The sequence below is a fragment of the Podarcis raffonei genome, chromosome 1 (assembly GCF_027172205.1).
Source record: "Podarcis raffonei isolate rPodRaf1 chromosome 1, rPodRaf1.pri, whole genome shotgun sequence".
NCBI lineage: Eukaryota > Metazoa > Chordata > Lepidosauria > Squamata > Lacertidae > Podarcis > Podarcis raffonei.
In genome coordinates, this window is record NC_070602.1 from 26,285,182 (window position 1) to 26,309,333 (window position 24,152).

At 41.1% G+C, this 24,152-nt stretch overlaps 1 long non-coding RNA gene across 1 annotated transcript; it reads left to right on the plus strand.

The window, feature by feature from the left end:
• Positions 1-501: 501 nt before the first annotated feature.
• Positions 502-23,141, plus strand: LOC128402428 (uncharacterized). The gene is made up of 3 exons (XR_008327688.1): positions 502-739; positions 12,125-12,196; positions 23,081-23,141. It is a non-coding gene; the product is annotated as an uncharacterized LOC128402428 (long non-coding RNA).
• The last annotated feature ends 1,011 nt before the right edge of the window (positions 23,142-24,152 follow it).

Below are 24,152 nucleotides of genomic sequence, written 5' to 3' on the forward strand. Positions count from 1 at the left end.
AAGGAATGCCATCGGATAGCAGCATTTCTGAGACTAGCCTTCTGTCGCCTTCTCCTTCAGGTTGACAATTCTTGTCTCCATCACCCAATCAATAGGAACCTGATTCCTGGTCCCGGACTTTTTCCTTCTTGTAAGTCAGTATGCCATCCCTGTACGGGAGGTCTATGAAAGAACCTGAAAGACTGCCAAGACAACACATTTCTAAATCCCCCTCATGGTCTCCAGTGCCCTGATCTGCTCCATGTTGTGTCATTGTTCTTGCATGATTCAGGCATTTAATTTTCCATGGGTCTAACATTGTTCCTCTTTGACGGAATGCCCCAGAGGAAGCAATGTGAGCCGTGACCTTTGAACCACCCTGATTTCCTGCTCCTTCCAGATGATATGTAAATAATGTGAGCCAGGCCTTAACTGCTTCTTCTCAAAACTCCATGGAAATACCAGCATTAGTTCCACAGGCAATCAATCACCTCATGCTAAACCTGCAATTATAACAGATGAAGAAACTGCAAAGCTTCATTCTTATGGTGGCTCACAATAGGGGAATCTAGTCCAATTCTCAAAATCTTAATTAGGAAGTATTTTTGAAATTACCAAAGGCATTAAAAAGAAAACTGGAGACTGCCTTGGAATATATCAGAAGCTATAGGCCACTAGAGAGGCATCAGGACATTTAAGTTAAAAAGGTATAAGATGAAGCACTTAGAGAATACTGTGAAGTTGTTGAGAAATTAGAAATGTGAGTATATAATCTCAATATAACAGCTGCTCACATTTGAACTTTTTTAAAAAAAATGTGTTAAACAGTGGTGATGGTAGGAGATACTGTACATTTCCTTGTACAAGACAATGTTTTTTTACCTTAAAACAACACTTAAAATTGGGGTTGTCTTATACATGGGTAGTGCAGAGGGGGGACGGTGGAAATGATTTCTGTCTTGAGTAGTAGATTGTCACTGGCATTATTGCAGATGACAGGTTGCAGCGGTAATGTCCACTTGCGATTGGACACTGCTGCGAGGATGTCCGCTTGTGATTGGGCATTGCTGCGGCAATGTCTGCTTGCGATTGGTCGCTGCTGTGGCAATGGCTGCTGGTGATTGGGCCCTACTGCGGCAATTGGGTGTGTGATTGGCGGCTGCTGGTGTCGATCGGAAATAGGATAGGAGGCTTTTGTATTACATTGGATAGCAAGCGTTTGGAATTTGGGTGAGCTTTTTTTGGCATTTCTCCCATTCTGGACAATCTCTCCCAATTTTCTTAATATTGAGTCCCCAAAATTAGGGGGCATCTTCTCCATGGGGGTGTCTTATAGATGGAAAAATAAAGTATTTGCAAGTTAAACATAAAAGTAAAAAATAAAGTGGATGACAATCATCTGTGAGTTCTTAATGAAATCAGAAGTGAACTGTTGAAATTTTTAACAAAAATACTTATTTATTAAACTGGCCTTCATTTTCTAATAGCCCTGCCCTTAATAATAGGGGTCTTATTATGTCAGACCAATGGTCCATCCTGCTCAATATTGTCTATGTTGTCAATATTTGGGTTTCCCAAACTTGGGCCTCCAGTTGTTTTTGGACTACAACTCCCATCACCCCTAGCTAGCAGGACCATGGGTCAGGGATGATGGGAACTGTAGTCCCAAATAGATACAAACCAGGTTTGGGAAACCTGGAACTAAATTGACTATGAGTAGTTGTCCAGGATTCCAGACAGTGGTCTCTCCCAGCCCTGGAAATGCCAAGGATTGGACCTGGGATCTGGGATGCTCAGCCACAGAGCTATGGCCCTTCCCCATATACAGTAGAACAATATTTTGACCCATCCTGTGGTTTCCAGCAACTGGTATTCAGAAGCATTACTGTCTCTGAGGCTGCTAATAATAATTATTATATACTTATTTATACCCCACCTTTTCCCTGATGGGATTCAAGGAAGCTTAAAGGCATAGAATATACCCCAATCCAGAGAAAGCCTGTTGCATTTATGTCTGATTACAATAAACGGAACATCTGCAGTAAGACCAGCACTTGCTACCAGAATACCTGGGAGGTGAAGACAGGGGATGGGGAGAGGATTTACCATCATTGCTACTCCCCAGCCCTTGTCTCTTACTAGCCAATCTCCTCTAGAAGAAAGATGAGGTTACCAGCAGTGAAAAGACCCCACCTTGCCCCTAGCGGCTCACTTCCCTTCTAGGCATGGAAGAAAAGCATGTGAATGGTGGAAAGGGAAGTGTGTGAATGGAAGGAAAGTGGGGGAATGGGAGTGGATGGATCAGTGTGAGTGCATGTGTCCATGGATATGTATTGAAGAGAGGAAAAGGTGTGGCAAACAAAGAGGAAGGAAAGGTAGGGGAGAGAGGCATGTAACAGATAGAAAAGGGCTAGCCCCAGTCACTTTTAGCTTTGACTCAACCCTCACCCCTGCTTGATCCCCCCGCTGCACCCCCAGTATGTGACCCCCAACTATTTTTCCATATGGTTATGCAGCTGTTGTTGTTGTTGTTGTTGTTGTTGTTGTTATTCTCCAACTGCCCCCTCACTTTTAACCATGGGTAAAACGGTTTAAAAAAATGGAAACTTAACCACACATGACTAGATATAGGTTGACACAGCTTGAAATATAAAATACAGAATACAAAAAAAATAATTATCATACATAACCAGTGTACATGTCATTTTCTGAAGACCTCTTTGTCTTACTGATGATACGTGTAAGGATGGATCTATTTATTTATTTGTGTGAACCAACCAGCCTGGAAATACTTATTGAAGGATGGAATGCAAATCCATCCACACACACAAAAAAAGAAATACGTCTGATGCATGGATGTCTCACCCAGGCTCGTGCAAAATTTGAATGCAGCATCACATAACCCTGGAGGCAGCTGAATCTGTTGCGCAAACACTGCATGTATCTGGATAAATGAATGCAGCAAATGCATTTGAAAGTAACACCTCGCAGGTCCCACAAGTAGTAAAATATTAAGTAAGGTACCAACTGGCCCTTGTTATACCAGCTGTGTCTCAAGAGATCCCTGAGTGCAATTATAGTCCATTTACATTGGTGCACAAATGCCTCCAAATGATTGAGGCCCATAATCTTGCCAATTTTCAGCTTTTGTTTTATCAAATGTGAAAACCTTGACGTCAGCCAGGATCAAGCACAGAGCTCTTGGTTCTCACATGAACAGCAGGATAGCTGCTCTCTGAAAAGTTGAAGGAGCACATTAGAGTGTGAATTGGCTACTTGTACTGAAGCACTGTCCTCCTCTTTTTTATGAGGACCATTCACAAGAGCCAAGGAAGGTGTTTGCAATAAAGAGCAATGCTTACAGGGGATGTAGGAGACCTAGAAGCCAGAATACACAGAATGCAGGTGCAACATAAGAGAGACTTTCCAAGGACGTAGGAATCCTTTGATTCCCTCCCCAGCTAATATTGGTAAGTGTAGAGGGGCGGTTAACTAGAGTCTGCTAAAGTGAGAAAATCTGGAAGAAACATGGAAGCAAATATAAATTATAGATACACTTAATATTGGCAAATAGCAAGCTGGAGAAATAATGCTCCGTAGGCAACCTTTTTTTGAATTAACCTTAACGTAGTGCGCATGCACCACCACACACTCAAAAATATGGATTCCTATTATGCTTTCCTCATGGGACTAGGGATGGACTGAGCTGCCTAATTCTTCCCGTTTCATTGGTGCTCAGTCAGAGACCAGTCCCACCCCATTTTGTGCAGATGTTTTAAAAGAATGTATGAAAAGTCTATTTTTGTATTTTGCATGTCTGTGTCTTCACACTTTTTATGTAATGCACACATTTTATATAGTTTTCTATGCATCTCTCTGACGCAGGTGGCACTGTGGGTTAAACCACAGAGCCTAGGACTTGCCGATCAGAAGGTCGGCGGTTCGAATCCCTGCAACAGGGTGAGCTTCCATTGCTCGGTCCCTGCTCCTGCCAACCTAGCAGTTTGAAAGCACATCAAAGTGCAAGTAGATAAATAGGTACCGCTCCGGCGGGAAGGTAAACGACGTTTACGTGCGCTGCTCTGGTTTGCCAGAAGCGGCTTAGTCATGCTGGCCACCTGACCCGGAAGCTGTATGCCGGCTCCCTTGGCTAATAAAGCGAGATGAGCGCCGCAACCCCAGAGTCGGCCATGACTGGACCTAATGGTCAGGGGTCCCTTTACCTTTACCTATGCATCTCTCCATACAATATGCATTTTCTGTCATTGTGAACGGTGAGAAGAAAATGTGTTAGATTAAAAAGAATTGGTTTTAAAATTCAAGTGTACCCCAAATGGCTTGGCTAGGCCAGCCCATAAGGCCTAGTGAGCCTAATTCAACCATTGGGCTAAAGCTTCCCCAGCCCTGCTATAGGAGATAAAATGACCCAGACAATATGATCTAGGAATGCGATTCCTCTGAGATTCTAGGTCCCCACACCCCAAATCACCTTTTTCGCTTCCCCTATAGTTCTCAGTTTTGTTGCCCATACAAGACTCTCCCCCAGGAAAATTATATTTGAAGTTTGTTTTAAGCCAAATTTCAGTGGCAACGCTAGATCCACAGACATTTATTTCTACTTTCAACTATAGACTATTTGGTATTAACAAAAAAGGAGTTCTCACTCAAATGCTTAATGCCAGGTGATGGAATGTATAACCTTTTCACTGCTATAATGTTCAGGGGTGGGGAAAATCATAGGAACATTGCTTCATATTAGGATAGTTCCATGATAGATCACCTTTCATTTCTGTAGCATTACTGCCTACTCATTACTAGAACTATTAGATGTTCTCTAATCCATCCTATGACTGTGTCCAGCCTACAGAACAACTCTGACAGCTAACAGATCAGCAGGAGAGTCAAGATAAAATCTGGCATATGTCCACCTCTCTGAAGGGCAAATAATTATCTAATCCATGCAAACTTACAATCATTAAGGAAGTAGAACTCTTGTTATGAGAGAAGACTAAAATATCTTTGGAATGAACAAAGCCAGCCAGAGGCAAACATTAAACTTCAGGCTTACCCAGACTTGACCTTGGATTAACTAATTACCTTTCAGACTTTAGCCTTTCCAGTAATAAGTTAAGGAACAGTAAGAGTAACGACCAGCCACAAGACGAGCCTTTACAAAGTGAGTGAACTTGTTCAACTGAAAGAGGAATGGACACTTTGTGTGGTCTAAAATGAATGGGGAGAGGCTTCCTGCCTCTTCCCATTCATCTTAACAATGGTTTTCCATTTACTTTTCATTCACAACAGCACCGTCTGTAAATATCTTGTGAGACTTGGAAGAGCCATAAAGGGGGGGGGGGCTAGCTTCAGAAGGGCTTAGCAAAATTTCAGCCATTTCAAAAAAGAACATAAAAGATCTGATCTCAACAAGAGAGACATTGCCTCCTCTATCTTGTGCTGTTGCTGTTATTTCCTTTTGAAATCCTTTTCTACAGTGTGTGTGTGTATGAAACTTCTTCACAAATATTAGGGCAGTGATGTGGAAACTGTCGTTGTCCCCCCTCCATATTGCTGCATGAAAATTCCCATAACATGCTTTTGTTAGGTAAAGAAGGCAACACATCAACATACTACACAAAACATATATATATATTTTCATTTTCCTTATACAGTATTCTGTCCTCTGGTACGAGACATGTCATGCTCCTTCTGGGGTAGCTTGTCCACCTTTTGCTCCCCCCCCACCTGCACTTAGATGTCACCTGTGGCTCCTAGAGGCTGCCAACAAGTGACAGTGGTCACACCCTGGAAAAGGCTTCAACTGACCAGCTAAACCAGGTGAGGGTAGCCAATGAGTCAGGGACTTCTGCATGCAAAGACAGGCTCTGTCAGATTGAGTGGACAAGACCAATAGTGGGTCCAATGGTCAAGAAGGCAGTTTCTGCACATGCTGTAGAGGGAACTGAGTGGCAGATGGGGCTCATTAACCTGGGAAAGTGGCTCATCTAGGAGAAGGAAAACTCTGGTCCCAAAGCTCTGTTGACTTGTGAGACACCTTCAGGAGAAGAAAAGGCTAATGAGTAAACCCTACACAAATCCAGAGTGGAGTCCCTAAGGCAGTTGGATGGTGCCTTGTACGCCTCTTTCCAGCAGCTCTTGCAATAAAGCTGGTGCCAAACATATTGCTCTGTTTTCCTATGGACCACATCATCGAGGCCAGGAAGGAGTCTTGTTATCTGGGCAGCCCAGGACCTCCATACACACCACCCAGGCTTGTGCCCCAGGGAGGTCACTGTGGTACTACTTATGCATCAGTTTGACTTCACCTCTGGAGCTGCACTTGATTGTCTCTTGAGACAAATGACTGCTAATCAACCAATACTCGGTCATTTCAATTTTGTTGGTTCTTCTTTCTTCTTCTTTTTTTACTTTGAATATCTCATTTTTCTCACAAGTGAGTGAGTATAGGATTGAGGCTTAAATCCAGCATAATCTATAATTTGAAGTAAATCCAGTTTAGGAGAGCATAACTGTGAGCATTTTGCAGGCAAATTTGAGGTAGGAGAGTTTGCTTGGCAATTTCCCTCTCAACATTTACATTAGCTCTAAGACAGCCAAAGAGGATAAAAATAGTTTTAATTCTAGGAAGCTCTTAGAAGAGCAATTTCTGTCCAAATTGGCCTTTAACCAAAATTACATGAAGATTTCTCAACCACAGGAGAGAAATCCCCACACACAAAATATTCCTTATTAATGCAATAATTTCCCATTCCGATGGCATTTACTCATTTCCAGCAGGAGATATACTGTACAGAACTGGACAGATGAGAAAATGAAGGGACTTGAGCTGCTGCTGCTGCTGCTTCTTCTTCTTCTTCTTCTTCTTCTTCTTCTTCTTCTTCTTCTTCTTCTTCTTCTTCTTCTTCTTCTTCTTCCTTTCCTTTTACCCTGAAAATAAAGGATTAAGTGTCCGTTTTCATTTTCTTTTGTTCCGGACAATCTCAGTAAATCCAGGAGGGTTGGGTTCTTGAAAGATGGAGAGATTTCACAGAAAAGGTTCAGAGCAATTGGATATGATGGGATTTACACCTCTTTGGAAATGCTTTTTGAAAACCCATTACATTTGGATAGTTTCATCTGTCCTGACTGAATCCTGTGCTTCTTTTATCTTGCTGCTTAATCGCTCTGATTGCTGGCTGAGCGGCTACATTTGAAAAATGCCAGGGGGTGGGGAATATTCATTCTGTCATGTTGCCAGACAGCAAACAGGCCATCTACCCAGAGACCACAAAATCCCAGTGTGAACAGGCGGTTGGATTCAAGGTGGTTTCTGTCAGGCTCATTCAAAGGACTTTGGGCCATAACATTGTCACAGCTTAACTGTTAGAAGATTGGGTTGCAAATTGTTTGGCAGTTTGGGGAAAGAGTGGACTAAATCTACAGTTACATCATTTTGGAAGAGATCAAACATCATTTAAAACCACTGTTGTTTTTTGATCATCATAGATGTTCCAACCAAGGCTTATCTATCTTTGTCACTAAAGTGATAGATAAAGCAAGCTGGCTTTTTGTAGGACCACCCTTATTGCTTGATGTACAGTCTTTAGTTTAGTTTGGATTAATATTGATTTAATAAATATAATAGAAAACTATTTATATTGCACATTTCTAGTTTACTTAAAAGAATGTAATGGAGAATCATCTGTAATACTTTACTGTCAGAAAGTTCTTCCTGGTGTTTAGTCAGAATCTCCTTTCTTGTAACTTGAAGCCATTGGTTTGAGTCGTACCCCCCAGAGAAGGAGAAAACAAGCTTGCTCCATCTTCCATGTGATGCCCTTAAGATATTTGAAGATGAGTATCATATCTCTTCTGTCTCCTCTTCTTTTCTAAACATGCCCAATTCCCTCAGCCATTCCTCATAAGGCTTGGTTTCCAGACCTTAGTTGACTCCTTTGACAGTATCTCATATGCAACAAACTGTGGAGGGCTATCACATGGCAAGATCTATTGGGATGAGGAATATTAGTATGCAGTGGATCTCCAGCTCAACCTTCTGATTCCCAGTTCAGCCAAAGTTAAGTCCCCAAACCCAGCGCAGCCTAAGATTTCCTGGCATAATGTCCTCCTGCCCAAAGCGGCAGAGAAGGGGGATTTGAGCTGGATCCCATGCCTGTTCAGCTTCATCACATGACCTGGCAACTCACTACAAAACACTGTTTTAAAGGCTTATTTCCCCTGTGCTCATCATGTACCTATATCATTATCTCTCCAGAGAACAGATGCAATACTGGGATGGAAAGGAGCTGCATTGTCGGTAGAAACAGATTTCACACCCAAGGCACGCCTTTCTGCTCTGCTGTCTATTAACACTGCTTAATACACACTCCTCACAGCTTTCAAGCCATTACTATTCCCTCTCCAGCTCACAGTCATGTTACATCGACTCCAGCTCATGTCCGTAGACTCGTGAACGCAGCATGCAGGATCATAGGGGGGAAATTAAATAAAGGTTAATGCTCTTTTTTTTAAAATGGTTGGCTGGTGCCAAGGAGGAAAAGGTAGCCTCTGAAGTCTGATATATTTATTAGATGGCATGTCATTGGAGAGAAGTCCCAACCACAGCTGTCAAGGTTGAGCTCATCATCAGGAAAGGAGGATTATAAGTGGCTGGAGCTGTTGGCGCTGCAGCAACTTACTTCTTCAGCTCAAGCTGACATGGCCAAAGTTTGAAGAAGAGTCTGATGTGCAAGAGTTGAACAACAAATCATACACTTTAGGAATCCCCAAAACTTAAGCTAATTTAAAAGAAACAGCTGGTTGGGAAACAGGTCTAAAGAGAACTCATGGAGAAGATTGCCTTTTTATTCTCTGTGTTGTTTAATCATATACAGTATAGCAATAAGAACATGCAAATGGTGATGTTTTATGTTATGAGATGCTAATAAAGGAAAATGTAGTGTACTGTGTTAGGAGTGCATTTTTCCAGCAGCTGGTATTCAGAAGCAATACTGGACACTAGCAGGGAGAAAAAAGGCACTGGCGGAGGAAGAGGTGTGGGGGGGGAGCGTACCGCTCCCAGCAGCACGATCCTGTTGGGGTACCATTGTGCCTGACCCCCGCCCCCGCTTGGTGCCACGCCCCCACAGGGGATGCACACCATGCCCCCAGGACACACAATATGCCCCTGCAGGCAGCGTGCCACGCCCCTGGGATGCGCGCCAGCACAGCCCCTGCCTGCTCTCCACCCCCCGGTGCCGGAGCATGAAGCTCCACCACTGAAAAAGGGTTATTACTTCTAAGAAGGAAGGAAGGAAGGAAGAGTTGGCTAAACAATCTGACACCTGTAGCCTTTTTCTAGGCCTCCTTGAATTTTGGATTCTAGGCAAAACCATTGCATTGTCTGGAAGTGGTCTGAGATGGTTCTGCACAGCAGGCTTTCATTCAGCTTCTTCCACTGTTAAGTTATTTTGGGAAGAACAGAGAGTGCAACCCAGCCAGATGGGCAGGTGGGGTATAAATAATAAAATTATTATCATTATTATTATTATTATTATCCCCTGCTGCATTACCAGGGAGTCAAGAGCATGTTTTCAATTCAACTTGAGTTTGATTGAAGTACAGTGATCCTGAAATTTATGCAGATGTGGGCTTAATATACATAAGCAGAGAGAAAGTTGAAGAAGTATATTTCAGATGTTCTGCCAGCTAAAGTTCAAAATTAATTAGTCTATTTTTTCCAGCATTAAATTTCTCTCTTATTAACTGTGTGTGTGCATACATGTGCATGTGTGTGCATGTGCACGCACGCACATAAACATCTGTAGCTATTATTGATGGATACAAATAAAAAACATTGATTTGTTTATGCCTTGGTAATAAATTGGTGGCCTGTGATTTTAAATGTCCAGTTCAAAAGATGCTGACCTGTTAAGGAATCAATACTTTTAGATTACTACCATCACTTTCATGCTGGTTTTGAATTTTAAATGCAGTCATTTGCTCATGTTGCAAATAGCAGGGGAAGAAATCAACAACCACCCTTGGCCAGTTTACTTATAAGCTGCTTATTTTTAACTGAAAGGGGAGGGGGGCTTCCTAGCATTTCTCTTTCTCGGTGTGAATGATCAACTGCCGAAACTTGAAAAGGTTTGGTCCTGGGCAGTGCTGAATGCGAGACTACCAGAAAACTATATGTAAACAGCAGTTCTCTGGGTGCAAGAAGTGGGTATACTTGAAGGAATGAAGCAAAGTGCAAAAGCCTGTAGAATCAGTGTAAAGGCCTGGCCTAAATGCTCCGGGATCTAGTGCCAGAGATATCATCATTTTAGCATTTCCTCTGAGCCTGCATATTAGCATGCTCATATTTTGCTTTAAAAATGATGGGCTTTTTATATATGCATGTATAGTTGCTCTCCACATGGCAAGGTCATTGGAGGGAAATTTGTCATTCTGCCCCTCCACCACCCAGATGCAATCAAAGCCCCATCTGCGACAGATTTCATGTTTTACACCCTGCGATGCCACCGTGTGGGAGGTCAGCATCTTGTCTGCTTTGTAGACATCATCCTATTTCACCTTAACAAATAGACTGCAAACCCTAATGAATGCATTGATTCATCTTCCTTTAACAGATTTACCCTTATATAATAGATCTAGTTCTCTGTTAGCTTTAAAACGCAGCATCCGGACTGGTCCCTTTAACAGCTTAATCAATCACTGATGTTTTCAGCTTTCGCTAAGCCTGTTTGGCTTGCCCTGTGTTTAACTTAAATCTTCCCCTTGTATGTGACAGCGTGCAACCGATTCATCAGCAAACTATAGACCATATTTCACATTTAAAGTTACATCCAAATCAGTACTAAATAAGCTTAACTCAAAATACTTCGTGCCAACTGGACTGTACATGGTAGAATGGGGACAGCATGACAGAGAGATGTGCAGTTTGGTTTTATTTATGTTTATTAGAAAGTTGAGCTTACTGAGTTCAATGGGACTCGATCCCAAGTAAGGATAGGTAGGAATGTCCTTAGACCTTTATAGTGTGGCTTTATGCATCCTGTCCCATTTCTGTAATACATTGCATTATTTTTGTAATTTTTTCTGAAAGATTTTCTGGGGTTACAAGGTAGCCATATTGATTTGTAAGCTGTCAGTGGGTTCTTGTTGTTGTCTTGTTGGGCTGTGTATGTAATAAAGGGGAGCCATACTGGGGTGAAGGCATCCTCTTCTATTTGTCCCTGTGTCAGTTTCAGTCTGTTGGTTAACTTTTCTAGTACAGCTGTTTTGCATACAATTCGGTACCAGTGGTCCATTATTTAAATAAATACGTACGTAAGTAAGTAAGTAAGTAAGTAAGTAAGTAAGTAAGTAAATATTGTATTTTTTCCATGAAAGGCATATGCACATGTACACACACACACACGTACATTTTTCTACACATTTTAACCTAAAATGTGCATCTTACATGCATTTTGGTACTTTTTTTCTGAGTAGAATTGCATTGTAAAGCTTGTGGATGTGAAAAAGAAAAAGAAAAACCTGAAGAATAGCAGCTGCATTCCAATCCGCACAATTCTCTGAGAAGTGCAAATCAAAGCTGGTTTGCTCAAAAGGGCGGATTAAAATAAATCCTTGAGCATCCTATTATATGGAACAAAAATCACCTAAAAATTCAAGACATCATGTTTGAAGTGTGTCATTCAAGCTGATTTGCAACCAGCTCATGAGTCAAATCATCAACGGCAGCCTCTCTAATGCACATATTCAAATAGCTATGCCAAGTGGAGAGGGAGGGAGGCTGCCTAGTCCATCTACGGCATGAAGGAATCATGAACAAAGCTGCTACGTGTAAACACCCCTCCCTCAAAAAAAGAACAATTGGTGGCACCCGAATGTGTAATTATCAGGTCTGAATTAGAAATCTATGTGGCTCATAACCCTCAGATATATTATGACTTGAGCACAATTTCCCTGAGAAGTTCATTATCTTCATGTTCCTCACTAGAGTACAAAACAAGAAAGCAGAAAGTAATATTTTAAACATCTCCTTCCTGTGCTAATTTTCTCCTTGCAAGGAGCCTTTGAAACAACACTGGGCAATAAATTGAAAATGTGGTCTTTCACCTGCTATCTCATCCTTCTGTAGGTGTTCATTTCCCAGTAAGCTAGAAGAACTCGACACAGCTCCCCCTGCTTTTTTGGCATTTTCTGGAGAAAGGTGAGAGAAAAATCCTCATTGAATAACTGCATTGATTTTGTTGTGGGTGTTCCAGCCCTTTCAGGTGCTCCTTATATTTCAGCATGTGGATGAAGGTTTTCCCCTATTATCCTCTCCCTCCTACATCAACAGCAGCAACCACCCCAAGTGGTGGCTTGGATATGCTCAGCAGACAGCTTCTGTTTCCCTTGAAAATGTAGACCAAAATGGCCTGCAACATAGGTGGGGAATCTCAGGTGTGTGTATAAATGTGGCCCTCCCTTGTAACTCTCTCCAGGACACACCCCTCACAGGCCCTGATTGGTGCCCCAAGTGTTTTACCTGGCTGGCATGTGACCTTGAACTCTGCTAATGCTTCTTGCTTGTTTGGAAGGAAGACAGAGATGTGTCAGGTGGTGTAGAAAATGGCCTGCTACACAAAGGCAAAACTTTCATCTTTGGCTCTGCCTAGTCTCCAATTCTGCCCTTCATTGACCTGTGAACCTAAGAAGGTTGCCCCAAAAGAGAATGTGATCCTAGGGATGAAAAAGTTTTCCCATCCCTGCCCATGGGAGTGATGCTGTAGAATAGTCAATCTACTCACAGCTGAAAGACATGATGTGGCCATCTTTGAAGGCCACCAGCATTTTCCTACCCCAGGAAGAGTGGGAATTCCACCCAGAAATAATCCAACTGACAACATTCTAGAGGGTTCAGAAAATGCTGGCCATGGAGTTCATTCAAATACTTGGATGGATACCAACATACATTGCTTAAGCAGATATCCTATGCAGGCAGGACCAGTGAAATCCTGTCTGTGTCAGTACTGTTTCTGTTTTCGGTATGCCAGAATCCAGTGTTTAGACAAGACGAATAGCCAACTTGTTGCCTTCCAAGTGTTGTCGGACTCCGGCTCCCATCAGCCCTAGTGTCAATGATCAGGGATTATGGGAGCTGAACAGCATCTAGAGGCCATCAGGTAGGCTAACCCAGTTTGGATGGTTGTGAGCAAATCATCTGGAATATTTCCTAATGTGGCGTACCTTCCCTAGGTAGAAGACATCATCTAATGGTTATCACCATCTAAGGTCATGGATGGTTCTTGCAATAGAAGCCAAGTCCATAAAATTTTTGCACTTTTCAACATGTATATTTTTGATGGACAGAGGAAATGACTTTCTCCCCACTGGGTTGTAAAATGGAAACCAGCTAAAAATAAGAAGAGTTTTAATATAGTGGCGGATCATGGCACAGAGTAGAATGGAACAACTTCAGTAGAATGAACTGCTGTAATTGAAATCTATTTGCAGCTTCTTCAAGGATGCATAGCCCTTTCCTCAAGGAAAAAAAAACAGTGTTCATGCTTTTGTCCTTGAAGGAAAGCTATTGGATATCTTTATAAGATTAAAAACGTGTGTGTCTATGAGCTAGCATTCATGACACAAGGACATAGCTTACTCTCAGGTGGCAGGTTTTGCAGTGGTATTCGGTAAAATAATTGTGGTAGGGCATTTGGCAGGCAATGTTTTCCTTCTTATTAGTCCATAGGCCACAAACCTAGACAATGTCAGCTTGATCTTGGTATGCAATTTGACTAGATTAGCACCCATGGTAGAATTCGGAATAGGAGGTTTAAATCCAAGGTGCGTAATTCTATTATTGGGACTTCACAAGACAGAAATCTGAACTGTTTTGCTGCATTAAAATGCCTCATCAAGTTGCAACATATCAAGGTGTTCTAGTAAAGATAAAGAAATGTTTACTAATAAAGTCTAGAGTGGTAAATGGAGGCATTTGACAGGGGAAAATAAGCGCATTTTCATTTTCATTTGTATTATTGAGCCTCTTTAGTGTTATCTCCTGACAAGGAGATTTAGGGGTGGAAAATGTTTAACAAAATTTAAAAAGAAAAAGTAACTGGTGTGATTTCAGCAAGCACTTTAAGGTTCAGTGTATATTTAGAGCCATGTTAATTTCCAGTGAAAATGTTGAATCACTGAAGCTCAATACCGGGGAAAGATATGTTAATTTCTGCCTAATTTGTATCAGTTAAAGGCAGAAAAGCTTGCCAAGGAAACAAGTCGTCATCGCTGCACCTTAGAATTTGATTACAAATAAACTTTGCAAATGAAGGAGGGTTAGCCCTGTTAGAAATTCAGACATTAGTCTGAGGCAATGAATATTTGAATTTCTATTTCTTGTAGGAAGAACAAGGAGCTAGTGTTTGGTTTGAGCATTATGTTCAATCAGAGGTGGCCACACAGGCCTGTTTAATAACTGTCCCCAGACCACACTCCTTCTCTGCAGGCCACATTCCTCATTGGCCCTTGCTTCACACCTTAATAGGTTTTCCTTGGTTTGAATGTGCCTTTGAGGTCTAGCAATACCTCTTTTTTGTCTGGATGGAGCATAGGGGAAGGTGTGTGGCTCTGTGTACAGGAACTGTACAAAGGGTATATTTACATTCATTACTCCACCCACATTTGTCTCTGGCTTCATCCAGCACTGAAATATGGTTCTCAGAAGGTTGTCGTGAAAGAAAAGCAGCCTTTGGGCTGAAAGGTTCCCCATCCCTGTCTTAAGTAAGATACCCACCATACTGGAGCCAAATTTGGAGTGTTGCAGGTTGAGATTCCTACATTGCAAGTATTTAGACTAGATGACCTTTGGGATCCTTTCTACAGTTCTATGATTCTGTGATGTTATGATTCTAAGTCTGTGATCAGGAGTCCACTGGTGTAGAGGGAAGCTCACCTAGGGCTATTTGCTGAGCCTCCCTCAAACCTGGAGCCAGCTGTGAGTGTGGTGCAATAGATGGTGTGCTAGTCTTGCGAAATCTGGGTTCAATTCTCTGCTCATCTCACAAGCTCCTTGGGCCAGTTGCCAGTTTTCTGTCTATCCTACCACAGGGGTTTGTTGTGAGGATGAAAGGAAGGGCAGGGGGCAAAATCACATATGCAGTTGTGAGCTCCTCGCATCAGAATTGTTTATTTGGTTAGTTAAAATCCATGTTGCTCATCCTGAACAGATTTCAAGGATGGAAACAGTTTTTAAAAATATACAAAAACAAAGTCAACATGCAATAAATATAAATAAATATAATTTAAAACCCCCAGCCGACATGGCAAGGCAGAACAAAGTTACAGCAACATTTAAAGTTGTTGTTTTTTTAAAAAAGACTTGTGCAAAGAACCATTATAATGTAATTTTATGTTGTGAACCGCCCTAAGTCTACGGATGAAGGGCAGCATACAAATTAAACAAACAAACAGACAGACAGACAGACAGACAGACAGATAATAAGCCCTGTTTTGCTTAGGTCTTGCTTGTGGTCTTCCCAAAGTCATCTAGTTGGCTGCAATGAGCTCACACTGCTGGACCTTTGAATTGCTGCAGCAAGGCTGTTCTTACATTCTCTCTCCCAGTGGTTGGATGCTAAGAAAGACCTCCCCAGTGGACATTCACATCCAGGAGATGCTCCTTCAAGTAGTGGGGTGCTAATTTGTTCAGGGCTTCATAAATCACAAACAATACAATGGATTTCGATCCAGAAACGTCTTGGCAGGCAGTGTAATTCCTCAAGAACTAGTATCAAATAGCTCCTGCCAGCCACGAAACTCTATATTAGAGCACTAGGTGAAGTTTCATGCCATCTTCAAGGGCAGCCCCACACAGAGCACATTACATTGATCTGAATGGGGTGTTATTGCAGTGTGAATTATTGTGGCCAAGCTGCCTCTATCCAGGACTAGTTACTAGGATGAATCATAATTTGCTCACTTTAATTCTAGGATTGCCTAGAGCTACAAGCCACTGAGTCATTCAATAGGGACTGAATTGCCAGCTGACGTTACAGAAATAATAGACCTGGGCGGAATTGCTGCCAATGATTAAGGATTTGCCTAGAGCTTTCCTTTCTTTCTTTTATTGTAACAAAATGAACATTACTAACAACCCAAAGGGGCAGTAGCAGGGGATTATATCATACCATATACAAAGCGAGCAAGCAAAATAAAATAATAAGCAGAAGAAATGGTAACACACAAATATAAATCAAGTCAACCATATTTCCCAAGCTGGCATGGATGGTGAATGTTGGGCATTTAAGGTCAAAACATAAGAAATAAAATCCCACCAGATGATATAAAAGCTTTCTGGTTCCTCCATACCTCTTGAGATATCCAACTGATGTGTTATTTCTTCTGCAATTGCCAAAGTTCATAAGTTCTTATATCACAAAGACAAACGTAGATTGTTTTTCAAGATTTTCCATTCCTGGGCTACTGAAATCTGAGATGCAGTTAACATCCATGTCAAAAGTTCTTGAGGGTGATAAGCTTTCATATTATCCGTCCACATATTCCTTAATGACAGTTGTGGGGAGGCCTAAAAAGGTGTTTTTATTATTTTAGGTATCCCTTTGTGTACTTGAGACCTGACTAATGAAACCCAGGGGCATTCCCACCAAAGATGGAAGAATGTCCCCCACAGTCCTGCCAGCAATCCTGTGTTGAGTGTGATGTGACATGAGACATCTGCACAGCTGTAGGATGCCATCTGGGCAGAACTTTGAGAGAAGACTCCTTCACATATGATGAAACAGATTTAGAAGACTTAGCTGACCACACAGATTTCCATTCAGATTCATCTATTTGAACATTTAAACCCTTCTTCCAAGAACATTTAAGACCCAACAAGGGACCAGTGGTAAACCCTAAAAGCTCTGTGTAAATAAAGAAGACCAGTCCTTTGCCTCTGTGTACAATATATTAAAAATTTGTCAGTGATCTAGTAGCTTGCACTTTAAGAGACCGATCTGCTGATATATGGTGAAGTTGATACCCCTGTAACCATTTTGATTGGTTCCATCGAAGTAGGATTGCCGTTAACAATAGTCACACAATCAGAACATATTTTTCTGTTCCTGTGGCAGAATAACCATATGCAGAGATAAATCAATCACCTGGGGATGATGACCAAATGGGAATAGTGGTGAGCAGACCGAGGAAGGACATTGCCAGATTTCCCCAATTTTAAATGTATTAGGTAAAAGGGTTACAAATAGTCTGCGGAACAGAGTAAGGCAATTTACAAAAAGGCAGAACCAATAAATCCTTATGAGGCAACATTTCCTGTTAGTGTGTCCAAATACTAGGTGAAGTTTTCACACCATCTTCAAGGGCAGCCCTATGTACTGCTGTACATTAATCTAAATGGGAGGTTATTATTGTGACTAGGTGGTCTCTGTCCAGGACTAGTTAATAGGGTGCATGATAATTCACACACTTTAGGGTTGCCTGGAGCTACAAGTCACTGAGTCATTCTATACAGATTGAGTTGCCAACTGATGTTACAGAAATAATAGACCTGGGTGGAATTGCTACCCCTGATTAAGGATTTGCCTAGAGCTTTTATTAATGGAACATTCCAGGTAGTTAATAAGACCGGATAGTTGCATTTGCATGAAAATATTGTGTCCAGGATGCTTATGTGGTGGTTAGACTATCCATCTGCAAATTCAATAAAAAAAGTAAAAACAAAAGCCTCAAACTCTGTAAAAAAATTGCATCCCAGACCAAACTCCTAGCAATGAATTCCAACTTGTGCCATTCAGAAGTCACGTTGTAAATTAAGGTATAGCTGAACCAAACGTTCCCAGAAAGTATTTCCTTGGGAACATTTGTGAGATTCTTCTTTTTCTTTCACCTCCTCCACTTAGGGAAAAAAGGCCATGTTGCAAAATTTTCTCTAAAAGACTAAGAAGAGAGGAAGAAGAGTTTGGAATTGATATCCCGCTTTATCACTACCCTAAGGAGTCTCAAAGCGGCTAACATTCTCCTTTCTCTTCCTCCCCCACAACAAACACTCTTTGAGATGAGTGGGGCTGAGAGACTTCAAAGAAGTGTTACTAGCCCAAAGTCAGCCAGCAGCTGCATGTGGAGGAATGGGGAATCGAACCTGGTTCACCAGACTATGAGTCTACCACTTTTAACCACTACACCACACTGGCTCCCCACACTAACAAACTACAACTGCCATCAGCTCTAGCAAGCATGACAGTGGCTGAAGATTTCCCACACCAGATGTAGAGGATAAAAAGCACTGCCTTTTTTTAGCAGCCATACCAAAATAAATGAATAAATAATCCTTAGGAAAACAGAAAGGCACTTCTACCACTGCTCCTGATGAGCCCCACCCATAAGAAACTGTTGGAGTCTTTCTCCTGCTGGAGAAATTCTGTGACATGGCTTCCCCTATAATTCTGCCCACATTAAAAGATGGAAAATTGCAAGAGGACATTTGTGTACATCTCTGTATTAAACCTATACATATCATCAACATACAGAATACATGGATTGAACAAGAACACATAGTCATTAGGTACATACAGCACAAAACCAGTAAGTGCTTGAGATGAATGAAATGGCATATTGACCCCTTTCTCCTAATTAAAATGGGGACGCAATGGCAGTCTTGAATGCATAGGGGCTACACAAGATACTTCCTGATTGACCTGTGCTTCAGCCTAACTTACATCGTAAGGTTGCTGTGAGGTTCAGATGGATGGGGAACAGAATTATGTTCATGCCATCTTGAGCTCTTTGAAGGAAAGATGAGATATATAAATGTAACACCGTTAAATAAGAGAATACTACCAAAAGCAGCTTCCTCACTTCATCTCATCTAATCATAGCAGAGCTTATAATACTATAGGCTTAGTGCAATTGGGAAAATCCCCAGGACCTGATGGGCTAACCTCCAGATACTACAAAGCTTTGAAAGAATGGCTTATACAACCATTGAAGGAGGTTTGTAATGAAATTTTAGAGGGGAAAAAGGCACCTGAATCGTGGAAAGAGGCTTATATCACACTTATACCAAAGTCAGAGACTGAGAAGAACCAGGTTAAGAACTACCGCCCTATATCATTACTCAATGTGGATTACAAAATTTTTGCAGACATTTTAGCAAAAAGATTGAAAAGAGTTTTGGTGGGGGAGATTCATAAAGACCAAGCGGGCTTTCTTCCAGGAAGACATTTGTCAGATAATGTGAGAAATATAATAGACATTATGGAGTTACTGGAAGTTAATATTAATACTAAGGCAGTATTAATATTTGTGGATGCGGAGAAAGCCTTTGACAATATTTCTTGGAGTTTTATGAAAAAGAATCTCCAAGGGATGGGGGTAGGCCAAGGTTTTGAGAATGGTATAAGTGCGATTTATTCTGAACAAAAAGCAAAACTGATTGTAAATAATGTGGTTACAGAAGAATTTGCTATTGAAAAAGGGACACGACAGGGATGCCCAATATCCCCACTGCTTTTTATATCTGTCCTGGAGGTTTTATTAAACATGATTAGAGGGGACCAGCTGGTTAAAGGGATTCAGGTCGAAGCTAAACAGTACAAACTGAGAGCATTTGCAGATGATCTAGTTTTAACTTTACAAGAGCCAGACACTAGTACGAGAAGAGTTTTAGAGTTAATACAAGTATTTGGTCAAGTAGCAGGCTTTAAGCTGAACAAACAGAAAACGAAAGTATTGGATAAAAATTTAACAAGTGCAGAAAGAGAGAAATTTCAGAGTGATACTGGTTTATCGGTAGTAAAGAAGGTGAAATACCTGGGGATAAATTTGACATCCAAGAATGTGAATCTATTTAAAGATAACTATGAGAAATGCTGGGCAGAAGTGAAAAAAGATTTAGAAATATGGTCAAGTCTGAGACTTTCCTTGTTAGGCCGAATTGCTGTTATTAAGATGAATGTTTTGCCGAGAATGTTATTTTTGTTTCAAACATTGCAGATTGTGGACAAAATGGATTGTTTCAAGAGGTGGCAAAAAGATATATCTAGATTTGTCTGGCAGGGCAAAAAGCCCAGAATAAAATTTAAGATACTAACTGACGCAAAAGAAAGAGGGGGGTTTGCCCTGCCGGACTTAAAATTGTACTATGAATCAGCGGCTTTTTGCTGGCTGAAAAACTGGCTGTTTCTTGAAAATACAGATATTTTGGATTTGGAAGGGTTCAATAATAGATTTGGCTGGCATGCATATATATGGTATGACAAGGTTAAGATCCACCAAGGTTTTAAAAACCATATTGTTAGAAAAGCCCTATATAATGTATGGATTAGGTATAAAGATTTGTTGGAAAACAAAACACCCAGGTGGTTGTCACCGATGGAAGCTAAGGAAGTGAAAAAATTAAATATGGAATCCAAATGGCCGAAATATTGGGAAATCATAGAGTATGAGGAGGGAAAAGTTAAATTTCAGAGTTATGAGAAATTGAAGTCCAAAGTAAGAGACTGGCTTCATTACTACCAGATAAATGAAGTTTTTAAACAGGACAGGAAAATTGGCTTTCAGGTGGAGAGGTCGAAGTTAGAAACAGAGCTTTTGGAACCCAGTACTAAGAATTTGTCAAGAATGTATAACTTGCTGTTGAAATGGAACACACAGGATGAGATGGTTAAATCAGCTATGATTAAATGGGCACAAGACATGGGACATGACATTATGTTGGCTGACTGGGAACAGTTATGGACCACCAGTATAAAGTTCACGGCATGTAATGCCTTAAGAGAGAATATTATGAAAATGATTTATAGGTGGTACATGACTCCAGTCAAGCTTGCAAAAATTTATCATTTGCCCAATAACAAATGCTGGAAATGTAATGAAACTGAAGGTACCTTTTATCACCTTTGGTGGACATGCCCAAAGATTAAGGCTTTCTGGGAAAGGATTTATAATGAAATGAAAAAGGTGCTTAAATGCACTTTTGTGAAGAAACCAGAAGCCTTCCTCTTGGGCATGGTAGGTCAATTGGTGTCAAAGAAAGATAGGACGTTTTTTATGTATGCGACAACAGCAGCAAGAGTACTTTTAGCAAAGTACTGGAAGACACAAGAACTACCCACACTGGAAGAATGGCAGACGAAGGTGATTGACTACATGGGACTGGCTGAGATGACCGGCAGAATCCGCGACCAAGGGAAAGAGACGGTGGAAGAAGATTGGAAGAAATTTAAAGTTTATCTTAAGAACTGTTGTAAAATTAATGAGTGTTAAAATGTTTTGAGTAATGCAAAATAGAATAGCAGCGATAAACAATTGGACATGAGAAAAAGGATTTAAAGGAAGTGCCATAAGTAATTAAAACTAGGGGTTGCTGGAAAGATTTAAAACAGGGATGCAGAAAAAGGAGGTATGGGGAAGTCGTTGAAAGAAGGCTTAAGGAAAAGAAGGTTAAGAAAGTATACGTGTTTATATGTTTGTTTGTTTTTGTATTGTTTTGTATTGTCTTTTAATATGTGTTGGAAAATTAATAAAAATTTATTTTTTAAAAAAATATATAATACTATAGGCTTAGAATTTCTAAAGAATCCAGTAGCAAAATGGGAAAGAGTTGCAGGTGGTAACCTACATTTTGAAGACGAAGAGAAGACAAAACAATGCCCCATATGAAGATGGGGAACCTGTGGTCCTCCAGCTGTTGCTGGACTCCTATCGACTTTAGCCAGCATGGCCAGGGGTCAGGGATGCGGTGGAAGTTGGAGTACAACAACATCTGGAGGACCACAAGTTCCTCATCCCTGGCCTGATAAGTGGAACATGCAGTTCAGCTTTTGCAGATGCAATGCTAACAGTGACATCTGCTTCAACACACCGACAATTCAGGAGGAAGTATGGAGCAGATCTGAAGTATCTAATTGCCTCAGTTTTACAGGAAAAGAGCTGTAAATCTTTTAACAGCTGTAAAGAAACCTTAGAGCACCTGTTCTTTTGGCAGAAAGAAAAGACGCAATGCATCTTACAGGGAGCAAATGGTGGTACCTTATCTAAAATGAGCCTTATTTATGATGCTTTAACAGACCCTTTGGTTTGGTTTCTTTTGCCGACCTCTCCAGTTTTACCACATCTTCTATCAACAGATTCCCATGGGAGATGCAGCATAATGGGAATGTGTACCATATAAAGCATAAAAGCAGTGCTTGTGATTAACGGGATTGCAAACACCTATAAAAAAAAAATCCCCACCTAAATTCACATATGACACAGTTTCATTGAACAGATCCATGCTCCAATTTGCAAAAAAATATCGTTCAAGCCATCTGGCCCAATTAAGCAAGCATGGTTTATGGTATATCAAAGTGTCCTATCACCATATGCAATCATATTTAACTTTCTCCAGAGCAGAGGATTAGCCTCCAGTCAGACCCAATCGAGACAACTAGTCATGAAAATCAACTGGTGTTTCTGATTGAAGAATGGACACTGTACTCCTCAAAAGGCACATCAAGCCAATTTAAATAGGACTTCATTAGTATTATATTTTTAAATTTATAAAATAAATTAAAACCCATCCACCAGTATTTCTGCTTCCATGACATTGTACAAGAACAAAATCGTTACTTGAGACTTAGTGACATCCAACATGCGTATAGTCTGAGACCCTATATGATCAGCTGGATAGCTCAGTTGGTTAGAGGCTGGTGCTTATAATACCATGGTTGAAGGTTTGGTCCTGGATAGCTGCATATTCCTGCATTGAAGGGGGTGGACTGGATGATCCTCAGGGTCCCTTCCAACTCTATGATTCTATGATCTAAGACATAATGGCATTTAAGCAACCTTCACCACCACCACAGTGGAAATGAGTACATCCTCATGAAGCATTCCCACTGTGCCTGAATGGACATGAGGGGGTTCTTTGATCACAGCAATGAGGCATATTGAGCATTAAAATGTGAGGCCCATTGCAAATTTAGCAAACTCATGGCTTCCATTCAGATTGGAAGCTCTTATTAAATCCTATGCTCTTCAGTAGACTTCATCTCCTATATACACAACTAACTTAATAAATGTTTTCTTCCTCTTTTCTTTTCAAAAGGAAACCGATGCCAAGCTTATCAGAAGTTATTTCAAAAGGAGTCTGATAAAGATAAGGTGTGTGAAGAAAATAAATGCCACGGTCACATAAGCTGGAATGCAAAACTGATACGTTGCGCTCAAATGTCGTGGCCCAGGATCTTGAAAAGACAACCTCTGTGACTATTTCTGGGAACTATTGTTTAGGAAACCTTCCCATTGTGTCTGAGTAATATTAGCAACGTCTCCACTGGTACAAAACAAAACTTCATGAATCTGTTGTGAATGTCCAAATCAATAGGCTGCATTAAAAAAAAAGATAATATTGAAGACCTACTTAAAACAGGGCTGCAGAACCTCAGACCCTGGAGCCAAAAACATTCCTCCTGTCCTTTCTGACTGACCCTCAGAAATTTTTGCCAGGCCGTGCTTCACACCTCAAGTGCTTTTGCCTGGATGGGATGGGTTCCTGGACTCTGCGAATGTCTCTGGCTTGTCTCGGGGGAGGACAGAGAGGGGCATGGGTGGAAACTAGTTCATTGTCAAAAGGTAAAATCTACCTTGGACTCTAAGTGAACATGGACAGCAAGGTTTGGATTAAACTAACCTTCTGAGTTTGCAGGTAATCTCTCTGAACCAGCATTGCATTGTGGGTGCAGGACATCCAATGCAAGCTCAGACATTGTGGAGCCCAGCTTGCAAAAAGTGCATGAATGGGGAATCCGTCATATATGCATGCTCTTCCCAGCAATGCACCTGCACATACAAACTGGGACTTCTTTTTTTCAGAAATCTATAAATTATCCCCAGGACCTTTGGGAAATTCCTGTGTTATTTTTACCTATATTTGCGGTGCTTTGATTTGCTTTCTACTATGAGATAATGCAACTTCTTTAAAGTATCTGTATACTTTTGTGGTCCTCTAGCTATCTGGAGAAGGAGTGGCATTTGGACCCTTTTCAAGGTGTGGCACTACAGAACACATAAAATTCCTGTGTTTTCCAGTGGAGCAGAAGAGTCTAGTTTACCTTTCCTTGGACAGAGTCTGACCTTTATTCTTTTCCTGCATTGGCCTATAGGCTCGCCAACTCCCC